This window comes from Leptodactylus fuscus, chromosome 8, assembly GCF_031893055.1.
Source record: "Leptodactylus fuscus isolate aLepFus1 chromosome 8, aLepFus1.hap2, whole genome shotgun sequence".
Lineage (NCBI taxonomy): Eukaryota > Metazoa > Chordata > Amphibia > Anura > Leptodactylidae > Leptodactylus > Leptodactylus fuscus.
The window spans coordinates 85,753,391-85,775,141 of record NC_134272.1 but is presented as its reverse complement, the minus strand read 5'-3'; positions in this window follow the sequence as shown (position 1 = coordinate 85,775,141).

Here is a 21,751-nt window from a genome sequence, read left to right as displayed (position 1 = left end):
GTTATAGGCCACACATACAAAAACGGGTTCATTCTTCGGGAGCACCCCATCTTTGTTGGTATTCCCGTGGGGAGGAAGTCTCCCTCTCCTCCCTCCCAATGGTACTGTTGGTTGTTACCCACAAATAATCACAGATAGAACAGCAAAATTGGATTTTTAGCAACGTGTCAGATGTAGAAACAGCGCCACACCTGTCTATGGGTTGCGTCTGGTATTGCAGATCAGTTCCATCGAAGTAAATGCAAAAGATTTTAACAGCCATTTCGTTCTAATCCTGGACAAATCCTTCAAAGGGGAATTGCTCCTTTAGGAATTTTATGATAATTGTTATATATGGTTAGGAATATAATGCTTCTTAATTCCGATTCATCCAGGGAGAGGACGCTAACATGTTTAATGGTACATTCATCATACGGCCGATACGATCTCATGTGTGATATTATCTCATCCGGCTATAGGGCTGATTTATCGCATGGGGAGTCATTTCAGACACAATAATGAATCAGCCGTATGGAATAACATCCCCTGTAGAGATATCTCCCATAAGATCATATCACATGTTTGATTAATACATTCTCTGTGTTTCCCCAGGAAAAGTGTTTTCGGCGAGATACAGACAGAGATCTTCCTCACAGCTCGTCGTGGTCGCTCACCAAACATAATAGAAAAATGAATTTGCCTGTGACTGTGGGGTATCGGGATGACAGGGCTTTGATATTCCCCGGTAAATATTCCAGATCATCATCTTAAAGGGCGAATAATGTATCTTGGCCGCCGGGGCAATGATACACTGTAGCAAAGCGGTCGTTACTTTCATTGCTGTATTTAAAGTCCCCACGGTAGTATATACTGCAGTGTGTAGGAAATTTACCTCTATTTCATCTAAATATCCAAATTCTGCAGAATATATATTCATGGGGTCACCAGACATCCATAGAACTAAGCGATACAATTGTGGAAGCCTGAAGCTACCAGTAGGGGGAGCTCACGAAAGTCTGATTTATACTGATCATAGGATACTTGTCCTGGTTCCTGTAGTACCACTCCTGATCCTTATTTCTGGCTGCTTCTTGATAAGTTGCTGTCTGGATCCTAGTACTTGAGGTGCTACTCCTGCTTAAGACTTCTGACCACTTCTTGCTACATTCCTGTCTAGGCTCTTGGATAATACTTTTGGTGTCCGCAGTGCTAATTTCAGCCCATAGCCCTGGCTTGTTAGAGATTGCACACATCCTTTTGTCTGGCATTCTGACTGCTCTACTTGTGCTGAACGTTGGCTCTGCTCCTGACCTTGCTGTGCTCCTGGGATCTGTCTTGCCTTCTACGCCTGTGCCTCCTTCTTCCATCTGAGGTCTGTTCCAGTTTGCTGTTCAGGTTCCAAGCTCTGTGTCTGGTTACTGTTCCTGGTATCTCCTGGTTCTGTCTGTAACCCTGTCATTGATGCCTTTATTGGTAACTCTTGATTCCATCTGAAAGCTTTTCATGGAAGCTTCTACTGGTGTCTCCTGGCGCTATTTGATGTCTTCTCATGGACCCTGCACCTGGTGTCTCCTGGCTCTATTTGATGTCTTCTCATGGACCCTGCTACTGGTATCTCCTGGTTTCATCTATGGCTACTCTGGGTTCTAACCCTGGCCTGTTTCAGGACACTATTCCTGGTATCATCTAGTTCCAACCTTGACCTGTTTCTAGGCATTGTTTCTGATATGTTCTGGTTCCACTCCTTAGTCTGTTCCAGGTCTCTATTGAGAATTTACTAACCATCTATACCAGTTTTCTGCTATAAATGGGTATACATATGGCTCATCTTGGTGGCACTACTTTTATCTGCACCAAACATGCACCACAGTGTTGGTTCTGAGGCTCCCTCACCCCTTTTTACGAGAATGGTAAAGTAGGTCAGAGATCAAGGTGAAAGTTACACTAGTCCTTTTTAATAATTTAGGATTGCCTCGCACCAGTGGGAAAATTAAGATTGGTGTAGTAAACGGCAGTCTTAATATGTTACCCCTAAGTTCCAGCTCCAGACTGTCTCCACGTTCCAGCACTGTGAGTGCTTTTCTATGACCATGATCCTGTTCTACATTTTGTGTTCCTGACCTGTCCTATGACCACAACCTTGTTCGAGCCCTGGCTCATTGGTCCTGTTCTACACCCCACGCATGTCCTTATTATCGTCCTGCCACTACTACTGTATTCTATTACCAACTAATGACTATTTTTGGGGACATTCTTGGGGATCTTTCTGCAACAAAGTCCATATCTTCTTGCTGGGCTTATGTTGAAGACTAGAAGATCCCTTAGACTCCATGAAAGTCACAAGAACTGAGGTTACCTTTCACTTGCAAGGACTCTTGCACAAAATAGGAAAAAGTAGATTGAAGCGGCTCCTCCCAACTGGAAACTGTTGAGATTGAAGAAAATCTGCAAGGTGACTGATAAATATGGTGTATGAGCTTGTGTCAATAAAGGGGCAGCATGGAGTTCCTTGGACCTGTACCCCCCCCCATCCCCCCCATTGTCCATACCTGGTAAGTATCTTGTTGTGCGGGTCATTGAGCCCGGTAACAATATAACGTGATTGAGGACGCCGCAGCTTATTAACACGGGCCGGAGTTATTACATATTCTAAGCAGAGACCATCTAATAGTCCTCATTAATAAATGACGGCACGCTGCTATACGAGCTTTGCTATCTGTCTCTTCTACTAACTTCCAATTATTAGACGTCAGTGCAGGGAGAGCTTGGTGTTCCTTTCAAGGTGCGTTCAGCAAGTTCAGCCTTCAGTCCTCATCTCTCGACTGCTTCTTTGTGACTCGGTATAGATATAACATCTAAGGATCAGTGCACAGTTCGGATCAAAGTAGATTCAACCTGAATTTTCAAAAAGTTTTGACCCAAATTCTAAAGTTTTGGGGTTTGCCACCCATGAAAGACTATTATACGCTGAGATTTTTTTTTTTTTTTCGCCTTGCCTAGGCATTGTTGCAATTCAGACTAACTGCAATGGCATGACGCTGACTATGGAGGTAATTGATATGGGGCCCATTCAGGTCATCAGATTAACTTGCACAAAAAGTGGTTAATGCCACACCAAAGGGGACACGGCTATCTTTGCTCTCTCCATGGTCCTGCAAGGGAGAAGTCTAGTTGGCAAGTAAGCCCAAAAGTGAGATACCCCACACCCTAAGCAATCAGAAAATGCTTTTAATCAAATTAAAACCTATATCCCACTAGTTACAGTCACCATATACAACCAATGACCAAGTTACACCCCATCCATAAGATGGGGCATTGTTGTTTCATCTCTGACTTGGACCACCAACAGTGGTAAGTCCGGAAGTCCTAGGTGCTACATATGAGAAAAGCGGTGGTGTCTCAAATGGCCCCAAATGAGAGAATAAAATCTTTGGATCTTTGGTTTATCCAGTCAGACTTGACAGAATGACTCAGGCTAAGTTTACGTTGGCAACAAAGTCTCCAACCAAGACTCACTCAGAAACCAGTCCTGCATAGAAGACTTTTGTCTCTGCCGGTTTTAAGTTTATAATAATGGACGCCCGACGGATCTTATTATAGTCAATGGGGTCCAATGGGCTCTGTGTGTAACCACAAGCACAGCGGTCCTACGGTCCATTGTTCTGGTCCTCCGAAGGACCAGGACAACAGATAGGCCAAGGCTAATGTGAACCTAACACTAGGCGGACAGGGATGGAATTGAAGAACAGCAGAATTTTATTTCCAACGAGGCAACAAGATTTTGATTAGAGAGTTGTCAAATGTGGCAACTAGACTTGAGGGTTGAGGTTACAGTTCTCACTTCTACTAAATACATTCCTGGTTTTGGGTCAAGAAAAAGCAGAAAAATCTGTAACAAAAGGGGCAGTTTTCCTACATTGTGTTTTTAAAGCCTTAAAGGGGTTGTCCGGGATGTGTCACAAGCCATGGGGAAGCTAGGGTAGGTGTAAAAGAGAAAAAAAACATACTCACCTGTCCCTGGCGCTCCCTTGTCTGCCCCCAATTTCTGCTATGTGGATTGTGGTGTAAGACAATGCAACGTTCTTCCTTTGGCGCTTTGCAGAGAAAAGCCGTAGAGGTTTCCTCTGCTTCCATTATACTTATAGGGAAACCGCTGGCATTTCCATAGGTATAATTGACATGATTGGATTTCCAAAATTGGAACAGTTTTGGAAATTGCAACAAATCTGCTGCATGTATTTTACTGCAAAGTGGGAATGGGATTTGCTAGAGTCCCATCTACTTTGCTGTGACTGTAAAACGCTGCATTTTGCTGCTGCAGACAAACCGTGGCATTTACGCTATTTGAGGCCCCGGCTCCTCAATTATCAAGTCATGGGCTCGATTTACACACTGATACACTTGCAATTCCCTAGGTGTCCTATAGTCAATAGTGGCGCTGTTTGTGTAATATCCACTATCCTACATCCTCTATACCACTCGTCATATTCTGATAACTCCACACCTTCACTCCCCAAATCTTTTCCTGCCGCACTTTTCAGATTAATTAAAGCGACGATTAATTACAATTATCCTGCCGGTTTTGGGATCTGGGGAGTCTTTTGATCTTTCAGGTGTTGAAGCAAATGTATAATAAAGCATTTTGGGATTATCTCCGGGAAGCTTCACTTCATCTGCTATTCTTCACTTGTTTTGCCCTACTTAATCCATTCTTTGTCACCGTATTTAATTTGATTCATTCTTCATGAGAGAACAGAAGTCGCGTTTACCGCTGTGAGATTGATAACACGGAGCGTTATCAATCTCATAGTCCTGATACAGGACACGGGCTTCAACGAAGAGATTCCATTTATGCTATTAATCTCCCAGATTCCAGCAGCTTCCGAGCCGGTCTTCAGGCTTCTGGTTTTTTCCCTTTACCGTTGGCCGGAATGAAGACTACGGCTCAGTCTCCAAATAAAAGTCGGGTTGTCACAGCTATTTGTTTGAGTTTCACGCCAGGTGAGGATTGTGCTGAAGCCGGCGTTTGGTTAAATCCATATATTGCATGTCTGCCTTCCGCTCGCCCACGCTCTGAGCGCTGAAAAACACAACTTTTCATAATTATACATCTTTCCGTTAAATACTCCTCTTTGTGACAGATCACACAAGGCTCCCTGAAAGGCTTTATCCTGTTTCATGCTGATTCGGTAACTGTAAGTGTATTTATGTCTGGGGCTGTCATATTATAATTAAGTTAAAGTGAGATGACATTTTTAGCAAGGTTCCTCATCTTCACCTTCATCATCTTCATCACACCATGTACACACATGACGGAAGGAAGATTCTGAAAACTTAATAAGCGTTAGGGAGAGTGGATATCGACATGTATAATAATCGACACTAAGAATCAAAAAGATACATAAAAAGTTGTATTAGCATTTAATGGCTAAAGGAATTTCTAAGAGTCTTACCCTGATCAAGACATAAGATAGATTAGGATAGAAGAAAGATGTCATACATTGTTTATCTAGAAAGGAGTTTAATGTGTGAACATAGTCACCTACCTCCTATGTACAAGAATATAACTACTATAATACTGCTCCTATGTACAAGAATATAACTACTATAATACTACCTCCTATGTACAAGAATATAACTACTATAATACTACCTCCTATGTACAAGAATATAACTACTATAATACTGCTCCTATGTACAAGAATATAACTACTATAATACTGCTCCTATGTACAAGAATATAACTACTATAATACTACTCCTATGTACAAGAATATAACTAGTATAATACTACTCCTATGGTACATGTATATAACTACTATAATACTGCTCCTATGTATAAGAATATAACTACTATAATACTGCTCCTATGTACAAGAATATAACTACTATAATACTACTCCTATGTACAAGAATATAACTACTATAATACTACTCCTATGTACAAGAATATAACTACTATAATACTGCTCCTATGTACAAGAATATAACTACTATAATACTACCTCCTATGTACAAGAATATAACTACTATAATACTACCTCCTATGTACAAGAATATAACTACTATAATACTACTCCTATGTACAAGAATATAAATACTATAATACTGCTCCTATGTACAAGAATATAACTACTGTAATACTGCTCCTATGTACAAGAATATAACTACTATAATACTGTTCCTATGTACAAGAATATAACTACTATAATACTACTCCTATGTACAAGAATATAACTACTATAATACTACTCATATGTACAAGAATATAACTACTATAATACTACTCCTATGTACAAGAATATAACTACTATAATACTGCTCCTATGTACAAGAATATAACTACTATAATACTGCCTCCTATGTACAAGAATATAACTACTATAATACTGTTCCTATGTACAAGAATATAACTACTATAATACTGCTCCTATGTACAAGAATATAACTACTATAATACTACTCCTATGTACAAGAATATAACTACTATAATACTGCCTCCTATGTACAAGAATATAACTACTATAATACTGCTCCTATGTACAAGAATATAACTACTATAATACTGCCTCCTATGTACAAGAATATAACTACTATAATACTGTTCCTATGTACAAGAATATAACTACTATAATACTACTCCTATGTACAAGAATATAACTACTATAATACTACTCATATGTACAAGAATATAACTACTATAATACTGCCTCCTATGTACAAGAATATAACTACTATAATACTACTCATATGTACAAGAATATAACTACTATAATACTACCTTCTATGTACAAGAATATAACTACTATAATACTACTCCTATGTACAAGAATATAACTACTATAATACTGCTCCTATGTACAAGAATATAACTACTATAATACTGCTCCTATGTACAAGAATATAACTACTATAATACTACTCCTATGTACAAGAATATAACTACTATAATACTACCTCCTATGTACAAGAATATAACTACTATAATACTACCTCCTATGTACAAGAATATAACTACTATAATACTACTCCTATGTACAAGAATATAACTACTATAATACTACTCCTATGTACAAGAATATAGCTACTATAATACTACTCCTATGTACAAGAATATAACTACTATAATACTACCTCCTATGTACAAGAATATAACTACTATAATACTACTCCTATGTACAAGAATATAACTACTATAATACTGCTCCTATGCACAAGAATATAACTACTATAATACTACTCCTATGTACAAGAATATAACTACTATAATACTGCTCCTATGTACAAGAATATAACTACTATAATACTACCTCCTATGTACAAGAATATAACTACTATAATACTACTCCTATGTACAAGAATATAACTACTATAATACTACCTCCTATGTACAAGAATATAACTACTATAATACTACTCCTATGTACAAGAATATAACTACTATAATACTACTCCTATGTACAAGAATATAACTACTATAATACTACTCCTATGTACAACAATTTAACTACTATAATACTACCTCCTATGTACAAGAATATAACTAGTATAATACTACTCCTATGGTACATGTATATAACTACTATAATACTGCTCCTATGTATAAGAATATAACTACTATAATACTGCTCCTATGTACAAGAATATAACTACTATAATACTACTCCTATGTACAAGAATATAACTACTATAATATTACTCCTATGTACAAGAATATAACTACTATAATACTGCTCCTATGTACAAGAATATAACTACTATAATACTACCTCCTATGTACAAGAATATAACTACTATAATACTACCTCCTATGTACAAGAATATAACTACTATAATACTACTCCTATGTACAAGAATATAAATACTATAATACTGCTCCTATGTACAAGAATATAACTACTGTAATACTGCTCCTATGTACAAGAATATAACTACTATAATACTGTTCCTATGTACAAGAATATAACTACTATAATACTGTTCCTATGTACAAGAATATAACTACTATAATACTACTCATATGTACAAGAATATAACTACTATAATACTGCCTCCTATGTACAAGAATATAACTACTATAATACTGCTCCTATGTACAAGAATATAACTACTATAATACTACCTTCTATGTACAAGAATATAACTACTATAATACTACTCATATGTACAAGAATATAACTACTATAATACTGCCTCCTATGTACAAGAATATAACTACTATAATACTGCTCCTATGTACAAGAATATAACTACTATAATACTACTCCTATGTACAAGAATATAACTACTATAATACTACCTCCTATGTACAAGAATATAACTACTATAATACTACCTCCTATGTACACGAATATAACTACTATAATACTACCTCCTATGTACAAGAATATAACTACTATAATACTACTCCTATGTACAAGAATATAACTACTATAATACTACTCCTATGTACAAGAATATAACTACTATAATACTACTCCTATGTACAAAAATATAACTACTATAATACTGCTCCTATGTACAAGAATATAACTACTATAATACTACTCCTATGTACAAGAATATAACTACTATAATACTACCTCCTATGTACAAGAATATAACTACTATAATACTACCTCCTATGTACAAGAATATAACTACTATAATACTACTCCTATGTACAAGAATATTACTACTATAATACTACCTCCTATGTACAAGAATATAACTACTATAATACTACCTCCTATGTACAAGAATATAACTACTATAATACTACCTCCTATGTACAAGAATATAACTACTATAATACTACCTCCTATGTACAAGAATATAACTACTATAATACTACTCCTATGTACAAGAATATAACTACTATAATACTACTCCTATGTACAAGAATATAACTACTATAATACTACTCCTATGTACAAGAATATAACTACTATAATACTACTCCTATGTACAGGAATATAACTACTATAATACTACTCCTATATATAAGAATATAACTACTATAATACTACCTCCTATGTACAAGAATATAACTACTATAATACTGCTCCTATGTACAAGAATATAACTACTATAATACTGCTCCTATGTACAGGAATATAACTACTATAATACTACTCCTATGTACAAGAATATAACTACTATAATACTGCCCCTATGTACAGGAATATAACTACTATAATACTGCTCCTATGTACAAGAATATAACTACTATAATACTACTCCTATGTACAAGAATATAACTACTATAATACTACTCCTATGTACAAGAATATAACTACTATAATACTGCTCCTATGTACAAGAATATAACTACTATAATACTACTCCTATGTACAAGAATATAACTACTATAATACTACCTCCTATGTACAAGAATATAACTACTATAATACTACCTCCTATGTACAAGAATACAACTACTATAATACTACTCCTATGTACAAGAATATAACTACTATAATACTGCTCCTATGTACAAGAATATAACTACTATAATACTGCTCCTATGTACAAGAATATAACTACTATAATACTGCTCCTATGTACAAGAATATAACTACTATAATACTACTCCTATGTACAAGAATATAACTACTATAATACTACTCCTATGTACAAGAATATAACTAGTATAATACTACTCCTATGGTACATGTATATAACTACTATAATACTGCTCCTATGTATAAGAATATAACTACTATAATACTGCTCCTATGTACAAGAATATAACTACTATAATACTACTCCTATGTACAAGAATATAACTACTATAATACTACTCCTATGTACAAGAATATAACTACTATAATACTGCTCCTATGTACAAGAATATAACTACTATAATACTACCTCCTATGTACAAGAATATAACTACTATAATACTACCTCCTATGTACAAGAATATAACTACTATAATACTATTCCTATGTACAAGAATATAAATACTATAATACTGCTCCTATGTACAAGAATATAACTACTGTAATACTGCTCCTATGTACAAGAATATAACTACTATAATACTGTTCCTATGTACAAGAATATAACTACTATAATACTACTCCTATGTACAAGAATATAACTACTATAATACTACTCATATGTACAAGAATATAACTACTATAATACTGCCTCCTATGTACAAGAATATAACTACTATAATACTGCTCCTATGTACAAGAATATAACTACTATAATACTACCTTCTATGTACAAGAATATAACTACTATAATACTACTCCTATGTACAAGAATATAACTACTATAATACTACCTCCTATGTACAAGAATATAACTACTATAATACTGCTCCTATGTACAAGAATATAACTACTATAATACTGCTCCTATGTACAAGAATATAACTACTATAATACTACTCCTATGTACAAGAATATAACTACTATAATACTACCTCCTATGTACAAGAATATAACTACTATAATACTACCTCCTATGTACAAGAATATAACTACTATAATACTACTCCTATGTACAAGAATATAACTACTATAATACTACTCCTATGTACAAGAATATAACTACTATAATACTACTCCTATGTACAAGAATATAACTACTATAATACTACTCCTATGTACAAGAATATAACTACTATAATACTGCTCCTATGTACAAGAATATAACTACTATAATACTACTCCTATGTACAAGAATATAACTACTATAATACTACCTCCTATGTACAAGAATATAACTACTATAATACTACCTCCTATGTACAAGAATATAACTACTATAATACTACTCCTATGTACAAGAATATTACTACTATAATACTACCTCCTATGTACAAGAATATAACTACTATAATACTACCTCCTATGTACAAGAATATAACTACTATAATACTACTCCTATGTACAAGAATATAACTACTATAATACTACTCCTATGTACAAGAATATAACTACTATAATACTACTCCTATGTACAAGAATATAACTACTATAATACTACCTCCTATGTACAAGAATATAACTACTATAATACTACTCCTATGTACAAGAATATAACTACTATAATACTACTCCTATGTACAGGAATATAACTACTATAATACTACTCCTATATATAAGAATATAACTACTATAATACTACCTCCTATGTACAAGAATATAACTACTATAATACTGCTCCTATGTACAAGAATATAACTACTATAATACTGCTCCTATGTACAGGAATATAACTACTATAATACTACTCCTATGTACAAGAATATAACTACTATAATACTGCCCCTATGTACAGGAATATAACTACTATAATACTGCTCCTATGTACAAGAATATAACTACTATAATACTACTCCTATGTACAAGAATATAACTACTATAATACTACTCCTATGTACAAGAATATAACTACTATAATACTGCCTCCTATGTACAAGAATATGACTACTATAATACTACTCCTATGTACAAGAATATAACTACTATAATACTACCTCCTATGTACAAGAATATAACTACTATAATACTACTCCTATGTACAAGAATATAACTACTATAATACTACCTCCTATGTACAAGAATATAACTACTATAATACTACCTCCTATGTACAAGAATATAACTACTATAATACTGCCTGTTATATGTACAAGAATATAACTACTATAATACTACTCCTATGTACAAGAATATAACTACTATAATACTGCTCCTATGTACAAGAATATAACTACTATAATACTGCTCCTATGTACAAGAATATAACTACTATAATACTGCTCCTATGTACAAGAATATAACTACTATAATACTACTCCTATGTACAAGAATATAACTACTATAATACTACTCCTATGTACAAGAATATAACTACTATAATACTACTCCTATGTACAGGAATATAACTACTATAATACTGCTCCTATGTGCAAGATTCTTTGGTGAATAAAATGATGTTCTGCAGCAGCTGTGGTGAATAATTGGGATTCAAAATCTGTGTGCATTATGATCTGTTTCTGATTATTGTCTGTAGTAGTTGGAAACACTGCAGCTGCTGAAGAACCTCTTTTTGAATAGAAAGTAAGTCCTACATAGTCAATGAAAATAATGTTCTTCTTCCTACAATATGTCACATAGGTGATTGGTGCAGGCAGAGATAAGCATCATGTATGTGACGCCGTTTATCTCTGTATAATCGCCAGTTCTGACATCACAATGTTATAGTAGTTACTGTCAGTGCAGATTCTCCCTGCCGTGTATTATATTGATAGAACGTCTCATTATCCATTTCCATTCCATTCTATATGGCGGTATATTATGACTCCCGTGCATTACCATCGGCTCTCTCGTATATCTCACACTTATGTTTTTACCGTTCCTGTAGTTTTTTATCCCGCTTTACAATTGAATTGATTTCCCACAAACAATCCTATGGGTTATCAATAAAAGTAAAGCGACACGTTCCATCGATTGATGGCTGAGGCGACCCCTGGGACACACAGCTCTGCGGCCGTGCCGCCATTATTCTCTGATGCTTGCAGCTTCGCCTGCGCTGGGATGAGAGGGAAGAGGAACATATACAATATATAGCCAATTATTATGAGATTCCCAATCTGATGCAGTCACAGGCAGAGTCCGCCGACTGAGATGTTCGGCCGCAGCTGTCACACCAGATAAACGCCCGCTTATTACACCCTATTTAGCCAGGTAATAACGTGGCGTCAGCCTGACCTGCCGGGGTCACATACTTATTCCTTATCCATATAGTTTGCAGCTTCGCATTATTCATTTCTAATTAAATTTGCCATAAAATTCTCCAATTCAGGTAGAATCTGCAGGAATCAATAAAAGAAGTGATATACATCCCAAGGGAGGAGGGGGCGCTGTAACTCCTCACTAACTGCAGCTGTGGGGGACGTAAAATAAAATACTGAGCCACGTAGGATCACCGCCATATGAGCGCAACGTGCCGACCTGTACACGTCCTGGAATTAATACCAGAAATCTGTCTCATTGTCTATTGTTATGAAAACAATCGAGAGATACCGAGATAAAGGGAACTTTTCTATCTCCTATCTATTTATCTATCTATCTATCTATCTATCTATCTCCTATCTATCTATCTATCTATCTATCTATCTATTTATCTCCTATCTATCTATCTATCTATCTATCTATCTATCTATCTCCTATCTATCTATCTCCTATCTATCTATTTATCTATCTATCTATCTATCTATCTATCTATCTCCTATCTATCTATCTATCTATCTATCTATCTATCTATCTATCTATCTATCCATCTATCTATCCATCTATTCAGCCATCCAATATCTATCTATCTCCTATCTATCTCCTGTCTATCTATCTATCTATCTATCTATCTATCTATCTATCTCCTATCTATCTATCTATCTATCTATCTATCTATCTCCTGTCTATCTATCTATCTATCTATCTATCTATCTATCATCTATCTATCTCCTATCTATCTATCTATCTATCTATCTATCTATCTATCTATCTATCTCCTATCTATCTATCTCCTGTCTATCTATCTATCTATCTATCTATCTATCTATCTATCATCTATCTATCTCCTATCTATCTATCTATCTATCTATCTATCTATCTATCTATCTCCTGTCTATCTATCTATCTATCTATCTATCTATCTATCATCTATCTATCTCCTATCTATCTATCTATCTCCTGTCTATCTATCTATCTATCTATCTATCTATCTATCTATCTATCATCTATCTATCTCCTATCTATCTATCTATCTATCTATCTATCTATCTATCTATCTATCTATCTCCTATCTATCTATCTCCTGTCTATCTATCTATCTATCTATCTATCTATCTATCATCTATCTATCTCCTATCTATCTATCTATCTATCTATCTATCTATCTATCTATCTATCAATCATTATCTATCCATCTTTCCTGTGATACCAGTACTTAGTGATATTCCTTACAGCATAGCCATCGTCATAGGAAACAATAGACTGGAGCCGACTCATTGATGTCTTTGAAAGAGTTTTCTAGAGATGTTCTGTGCAGGAAGGGGGAGGAGATATGATGTGACATCATCTATTGTTAGACGTGGTGATGTAATGATGGTCTATATATATAGAAAAAGAGAGAGAGAAAGAGAGAGAGAGAGAGTGAGAGATAGGTATGTCAGTGAGTTCTCTCGCAGCACTGGAGGAGGCCCCAATGCTGCCAGAGAACTCTCCGGTGCTGCCTCCATCTTCTTCTGGAACGAGGTCTTCATCGCGTGCCGGCCACGAGAAAATGGCCGCTTACAATACTATGTAAGCGACCATTTTTCTTGTGGCCGTGAGCATGCGCAGTCGGCTTTGTCCTAGGCTCGAGGCGAAGAAGATGGAGAGAAGATGCAGTGAAGACCTTGTTCCAGAAGGAGATGGAGGCAGCGCTGGAGAGTTCTTTGGCTGCATTTGGGACGCCCACAGTGCTGTGAGAGAACTCATTTACATACCCACAAAAATTGGGATATTAGGCGAACGGCAGCGCGGAGAAGACAACTATTTCCATGATCCTAATTGAGGTTTGCTTGTGTCATTGCTGGGACTTCTCGCTGAGGTAGAGGAGGTAAGAGCAGTTTTCTTTTTATGGAAAATGTGTTTTCCTAACTTCACACCAGTGAAACCGAGCACCAGAAAAGGAACAAAGTTTATATCATCTGAATTTTTCCTCCAAGAACTAAACAAGAACTTTTTTGATGCTCTTGGAAATGTTACAAAGAAGATTCTATTACAATTCCATCAGGGAGCCTCACGGACGCCCCTTACTGTCACGAGATCCCCTTTAATCCCTAATTTACCCAGATGGAGCTGTAAAGCCTCCATTCCGATGATGCATATAGGTTCTGTAGTATAATGCGCCCCCTCTCCCTGGCCCTTTCTTATGTATGTTTAGGAATATCCTCATTTAGATTCAATATATGTTCCCCTTTGTCCTCTTTTTTTTACATGCAAACACAGATAAATCCCACACACGGCTTCTTATGTAGTTTTCAAATGCAGGATGTTCCAGATAGATAAAACATTTCATCATGATAAAAGTGCTTTTTGCAAAGACAGGGTCCCAGGTGGTGCCGCCAACTGGTATAATCCAGTGATTAAGAATATATATTTGGCCGGGGATGCGCTTACTCCTGAATGTGTAGACGGCTGTAAACGTTATTCTTTCAACATCCCCTCCTAAAAAAAATTACATCTTTAACTGTACAAGCTATAGCCACTGATAATATGATTTTACTTATTCATCCGGCCTTTCAAGGAGACATCCAATTTAGATAGTACACCGCAAGGAACCGCATTCCCTAAAGAATTGCTGTGGGAATATTTATATGATATTTGCTTTTTGGCTTATTTTCCCAGCAGCCTACAAATCTACTGAGTTAATGCTATTTTGTGTCTACAGCATGGATCCCAACAATACAATACGCTCCATTTTTTTTTCTCTATCTCGCCTGAAGAAATGTATTTATTATATAGTGGATACAAAACATCCGCCGGATGCACAAATATGAAAGACACGGCTATGTGGATTGTAAATCCTTGAACTACTATCTAGTGGGAGATTGTGACACACTGTCTGTGACAACCAATGTTACAGCTTTCGTGTGAGTTGTCAGGTACGAGGAGCAATCTGCCTGAAAACAGAGAAATGGTAGGATGTGAGCATATGCCCCTCCATTACCCTATACTGTAAGGGATGTTACCCTAAACCCCTTCACTGCCCTAGACCACCTGGGATGTCGACATTTAACCCTTCCCTACACCATCATATTGTTACCCTAAACCCCTTCACTGCCCTAGACCACCTGGGATGTTGACATTTAACCCTTCCCTACACCATCAGATTGTTACCCTAAACCCCTTCACTGCCCTAGACCACTTGAGATGTCGACATTTAACCCTTCCCTACACCATCAGATTGTTACCCTAAACCCCTTCACTGCCCTAGACCACCTGGGATGTCGACATTTAACCCTTCCCTACACCATCAGATTGTTACCCTAAACCCCTTCACTGCCCTAGACCACCTGGGATGTCGACCTTTAACCCTTCCCTACACCATCAGATTGTTACCCTAAACCCCTTCACTGCCCTAGACCACCTGGGATGTCGACCTTTAACCCTTCCCTACACCATCAGATTGTTACCCTAAACCCCTTCACTGCTCTAGATTACTTTGGATGAAATCTTCAATGCCTTCACTTCTGTAGATCACTAGAGATGGTACCATTTAACCCATCACTACACTAGGCCACCAGGGATGTAGACATTTACCTCTTCACTTCTCTAAACCCCCAGGCTAAAGTCCACCAGAGATGAAATCATTAATAACTTCACTACTGTAGACCACTAGAGATGAAGCTTGCCCCTACACTACCAAAGACCAACTGGGATGTTACTATAAACTACTTCAATCCCCGAGACTAGCAGAGATTGCCCCCTACACTGCCCTAGATGACCTGAAATGTTACCATAAACTACTTCATTACCCAAGACCACTACAGATTGTACCCTTGCACTACCCTAGACCAACTAGGATGTTGCTTTAAACTACTTCATTACTATCAGAGATGGTCACCTACACTGCCCTAGACTAACTTGGATGTTACTATAAACTACAATCCCTGAGACCTCAAGAGACTGCCCCCTTACACTGACCTAGACCACTTTGAATGTTTATAAACTCCTTCATTACCCAAGAACACCAAAGGTAGCCCTCAACACTACCCTAGACCAACCGAGATGTTACTATAAACTCTTTCACTACCCAAGACCACCCCCTTATATTACCCTAGGCCTCCCTATCTGTATAAACTCCTAAGGCTTCTTAGAGCACCTTCAGTGAATGTCTGAGCCTCGGGAACTTCAGTCTAACATGCCAGAAAATGGATTTCAGGTGAGGTTCCCCTTCCCATGAATAAAATGTATCAATTCTCCCTCACGTCTTACTATAACATTATTCAGAGAAATGAGCACTTTTCCAGCTAAGAAAGTTACATATTGTGTAAAGTCACAGCAAGTTTTCCTTTATTCTCCCAAAGACAGGCACTGAAAGATTATATTGCAGCGATATCATGCTCCATAAAATATCATCTTTCTAGAGACATAAGTAATGGGGAGACATAAAGGGAGGAAATATCGCCTTTTACTGAGGCCGGGATATAGTGCAGATTACACGCCACGTACTGAAGGACAGTAATCTCATCCTGGCTCTTCTAGAATTGGCTCCAATGGATTGATTGATGGGACGTCAGACAGATGTGAATGTCCAGATCTGGCCGGAGGGACCCTCACCAATTCTGGGAATGCGGGGGGAAATCTTTAACCCCTTAATTTCAATGCAGACTGACTACTCATGTATACACGCAACTTCTTGGATGGCAAGATGTCTTTTCCCATTAGTCGGGGTAATATTCAATTAAAGTCTTGTGGGCCTGATGCAAGCTTTTGTCTGGGACCCCCGACCTCATCCCTACAGGGAATTCTAGATAGTGATGGTCCGGGTGCTAAGGAGTTTAATCCCCCTTAGTATGTTTAGGGTAATCTCTGGGTCTCCTTGGCTTATGATTAGGGTTCAGCCGATCTTAAGATTTCAGGATCAATTTTAAAATCCGAATTCCGATCCCTATTCCGATCGTGAAATTTGCTTGATCTCCGATTGGGATCCGAGCTGATCCCTATTTGAAATTTGCTCAATCTCCGATCCCGTTCTTTCCCGATCCCGATCACTCAACCCTAATTGCATATTATATATACAGTAGGGTGGAGCTGATCTTGAGATTTCAAAATCCAATTTCCGATCATTTTTCAGCCGATCGCGATCGTGAAATTTGCTAGATCGCCAATTGGGATCCGATCTGTCCTGATCCCGGTCGCTCAACCCTACTTATGGGCCAGATGGAAGCTGCAATCTCAATACTGATGGCAGTCCTTATGGGCCATAATCTGGTCATGGATACTTTGTATACACCAGACTTGAGTGCCCATTTGCAGGTCACACCATAGCTTCACCCTCCATGACACTCTCTGACCCCGGAGACAGACGCCCTATAACCACCACATCCATCCTCTCTGGTTTTTGCATCATTTCAATCTGTCCTAATACGAATATAAAACATTAACACGACATTTCTCATTCCCTACATTATTAAAAAACGACTTTAAATTTATGTTTTGGATTTTTTTTTTCTAATTATTCCACCTGAATCAAAGGTTTCCCATCCACGAGAGAGAAATTCCATTACATGCAGGGTAATGCGCTGCGGGCCCCTTTGGCAGTGCGGGGATTAACTGCGGTGTTTAAGGGAATGTGTTTTATTAAATAATTAACGCCTCTTTTTTTGCGCCGTCTGACATGAAAAACCATTATATGCAAAATAATTAACAACTTCAATAAAGCGCTCGCTAGCCGGGGCTAATAACCAGAGAGGAAAAGCATAAAAATGTAAATGTGCAAAAGGAAATATAGACAAAAAAAAATCTATATCAGGCCTGAAACGCCATCCGAATAGCGACTACGGGGAAATAAATCTAAATATATATTCATTAGGAGAACACGGATGAATGTATACAATGTATCCGCAATGTCGGCTGGATTTCTTTTACGGTCGTAGGCACTTGCTTAGGAGATGACGATACAGTATTGGGTTTAAGGGGGATTTTTTTTTTGTAGATTGTGAGCCCCATATAGGGATCACAATGTTCATTTTTTTCCCTGTCAGTATGTCTTCGTAGAATGGGAGGAAATCCACACAAAACACAGGGAGAACACACAAACTCCTTGCAGGTGTTGTTCCTGGCAGGATTCAAACCCATGTCTCCAGTGCTGCAAGATTGTGGTGCTAACCACTGAGCCACCATGCGTCCACGACCGATATGATACTGATGATCTATCCATAGTTTAGATCATCGGTATCACATCAGTTGGGGTTCCGCACCCCAACCCCACAGGGTTCAGGTGATGTGGCCAGTGGCTGCATCAGCTGACCAATAGTGGTCCAGGTGTTGGACCATGACCAATATGATACTGAAGACCTATCCATAGTTTAGATCATCGATATGACATCAGTTGGGGTTCTGCAGCCCAACCACAAAGGGTTTAGGTGACGTGTCCAGTGGCTGCATCAGCTGACCAATAGTGGTCCAGGTGTTGGACCATGACCAATATGATACTGATGACCTATCCATAGTTTAGATCATCGGTATCAGATCAGTTGGGGTTCTGCACCCCAACCACAAAGGGTTTAGATGATGTGGCCAGTGGCTGCATCAGCTGACCAATAGTGGTCCAGATGTTGTACCATGACCAATATGATACTGATGACCCATCTTGAGTATCCATTATTTTCAGGTCCTAGACAACCCCTTTACCATTCAATGTATCTGACGGCTAATAAAGAGTCTCCATGTGGTTGAGTCTATGAATCTTCCCGACAAGCGATCTCCATCTTCATGAATGCCGGCCTGACAACAAGACAAATAACCACGGAATTTACTTTGATCATCAGTAAAGGAGCCGCAACTTTGTATAGTGATAGATAACGTATAGTACAGACCTTACAGGAGAAGGAAGAAGAATCGGCCCCGGCTTACGACAAGTTATACATCAGCGGCCACATTACACTCAGTTGTGTGCAGAACATAAAGACTTCTTGCTTATGTTCTGTGCAAATGTTTGCAATATACCAAGATAGCGGCGTGTCTACGGCTGCGTTTCCTGAAATCTCAGCTTCTCACTCTTCCATATATCACAACATAATGGGAACATTTTTCAAGACAGCAGCAAAGCCAAGAAAAGTTGAGCAATAAATGAAGCAGAGATTGCGACTTCTTGGCAACCGGAGGAGAAGCATACAGATAAGAAAGCAACTTTTTGATATTAAAGGGGATGTCTATTTTGAACAACCCATTTCCTTGCAAGACACTCACTGATCAAGGTTTTACTGCTGGGACTCACCAAGAGGAGATGTTACGGTGTAAGAATCCTCGTTCCTTGATATTCAGAGCAAGGATGAAGCCAAATTGTAAATTTTTATTCTAGCGCCCCCATTTCTTGCAATATTTAATAGGGACTGGGTACGTCACAGGAACTCAGTGCCTGGTTATTAAATAATAACTAGTGGTTGCTTGTAGGAACAAAAGTTACATATTATGGGGTATGGATGGTGGTGGACCCACCACGACCACTCCTAAGGGGTTATCTAAATTGGTATTCACCCTCTAACCCCAGTTAGATCTGGAGATGCTTTGGGAAGACAACCAAGTTACAACCTCAAAAAGTGATCATGGTATAGATGACAGCTCGCTGTTGGCCAGGAAGATGGCCGACGTGACGCACCAAGAGTCAAAGAGAAAAGATAGGTCAGGTACGGATCTAGGTCAGGGCCTGACGTTTGTTCAAAGTCATAAACAAGCAGAAGGTCGGGGTGCGCAGCTAATTTGGAGGCTAGGCGTGAGATACCTGCAGAGCTAGGTCAGCATCAAAGATGGAGTCAGCAAAACAGCCAAGGTCAAAACAAGGAGAGACAAACAGAATGCAGTAGCAAAACATCTGCACAGGAACTAGAAAGCTAGAAGCCTATAGTGTTCAGGCGTGCATGGGAGAGTGGATTGAAGGTGCTCAGGGATTGGCTGGGAAGAATAATCTGGCATGGGTGAGGATCCTTTAAGAGCCATTGCAAGTGCTCAAAGGGGTGCAGAAGGAGAGGACTCCACATGAGCAAGGAGTGGCACAGGGACTGTGGATGCACCATTACATTCACAAGCCAGCAGTGCAGCAAGATGCAGCAAAGCACTAGTCATTATGTTTGCTGCACCAGAACTGATAGATCTTGCAATGAGACAACGCCAGTATTTTCCTGGGATGTCCACCTCTTGGTTTTTGAATGGATGGACAAACATTTGTAAGTATTTGCAAATTAGCCTTTAAGTGCACTGAGGACGGGACCTGATTTGCCAGATTTGCCTACAGACCACTCACTGCAAGTGATCTCCTTTTTAGCCATGATTGATATTTTCTGCTTCGGCCTGCATCACGACTGTCTGTAGGCAACTCTGGCCAATCCCGCCCGCCCCTAGTGCACTTGAAGAATAATTTGCACATTCATAAAAATAAGGATTCATGTTTCCATACAGTTAACAAACCTTCTCGTATGACTCCCGGGCCCTGACAGGGATTGGGAACGGGACTTTCTATTGCAAAAAATCCCTGCAAATGGAGCTGCACCTGCGGCTTTAGCACTTCCCTCAACTTCTAGATCCATCCGTCAGAGGGCTCCTTCACCCCCCACTAAGATGACATTCACATTTTCCTATTCCTAGCAGTTCAGTATAACTGTAAGTGCCAGAAGGCATCAAGATATTGTAGCATCTGTTACATTTTACACTCGGTAGTCACAAATCTCTGCGAGCCGCGCTGCGTTTTACACTGTATACTCTCTAAATTACCGGAGATTGATGGCTAATGCAATCGCACCTTCCACTTTATGACGCTTTCTAATTGAATAAAATGCCATAATCTTCACTTACTTCGCATTAAAATCTCAGCAATTTTTTCCCATTTATTCCCTTCTATTGAGTAAAAATAGCAATTAATAAACTCATTAGAATCTCCATAACTCAGGGCCGGACGGGGCGCCCCGATGGCAGGGGGAGGATTTTATAGGGGTTACAGATAACATCAAAAAGGCCATTTACTGTCATGGCCAAAGCAGCGATCTCAAGTCTGTGGCTTTTGA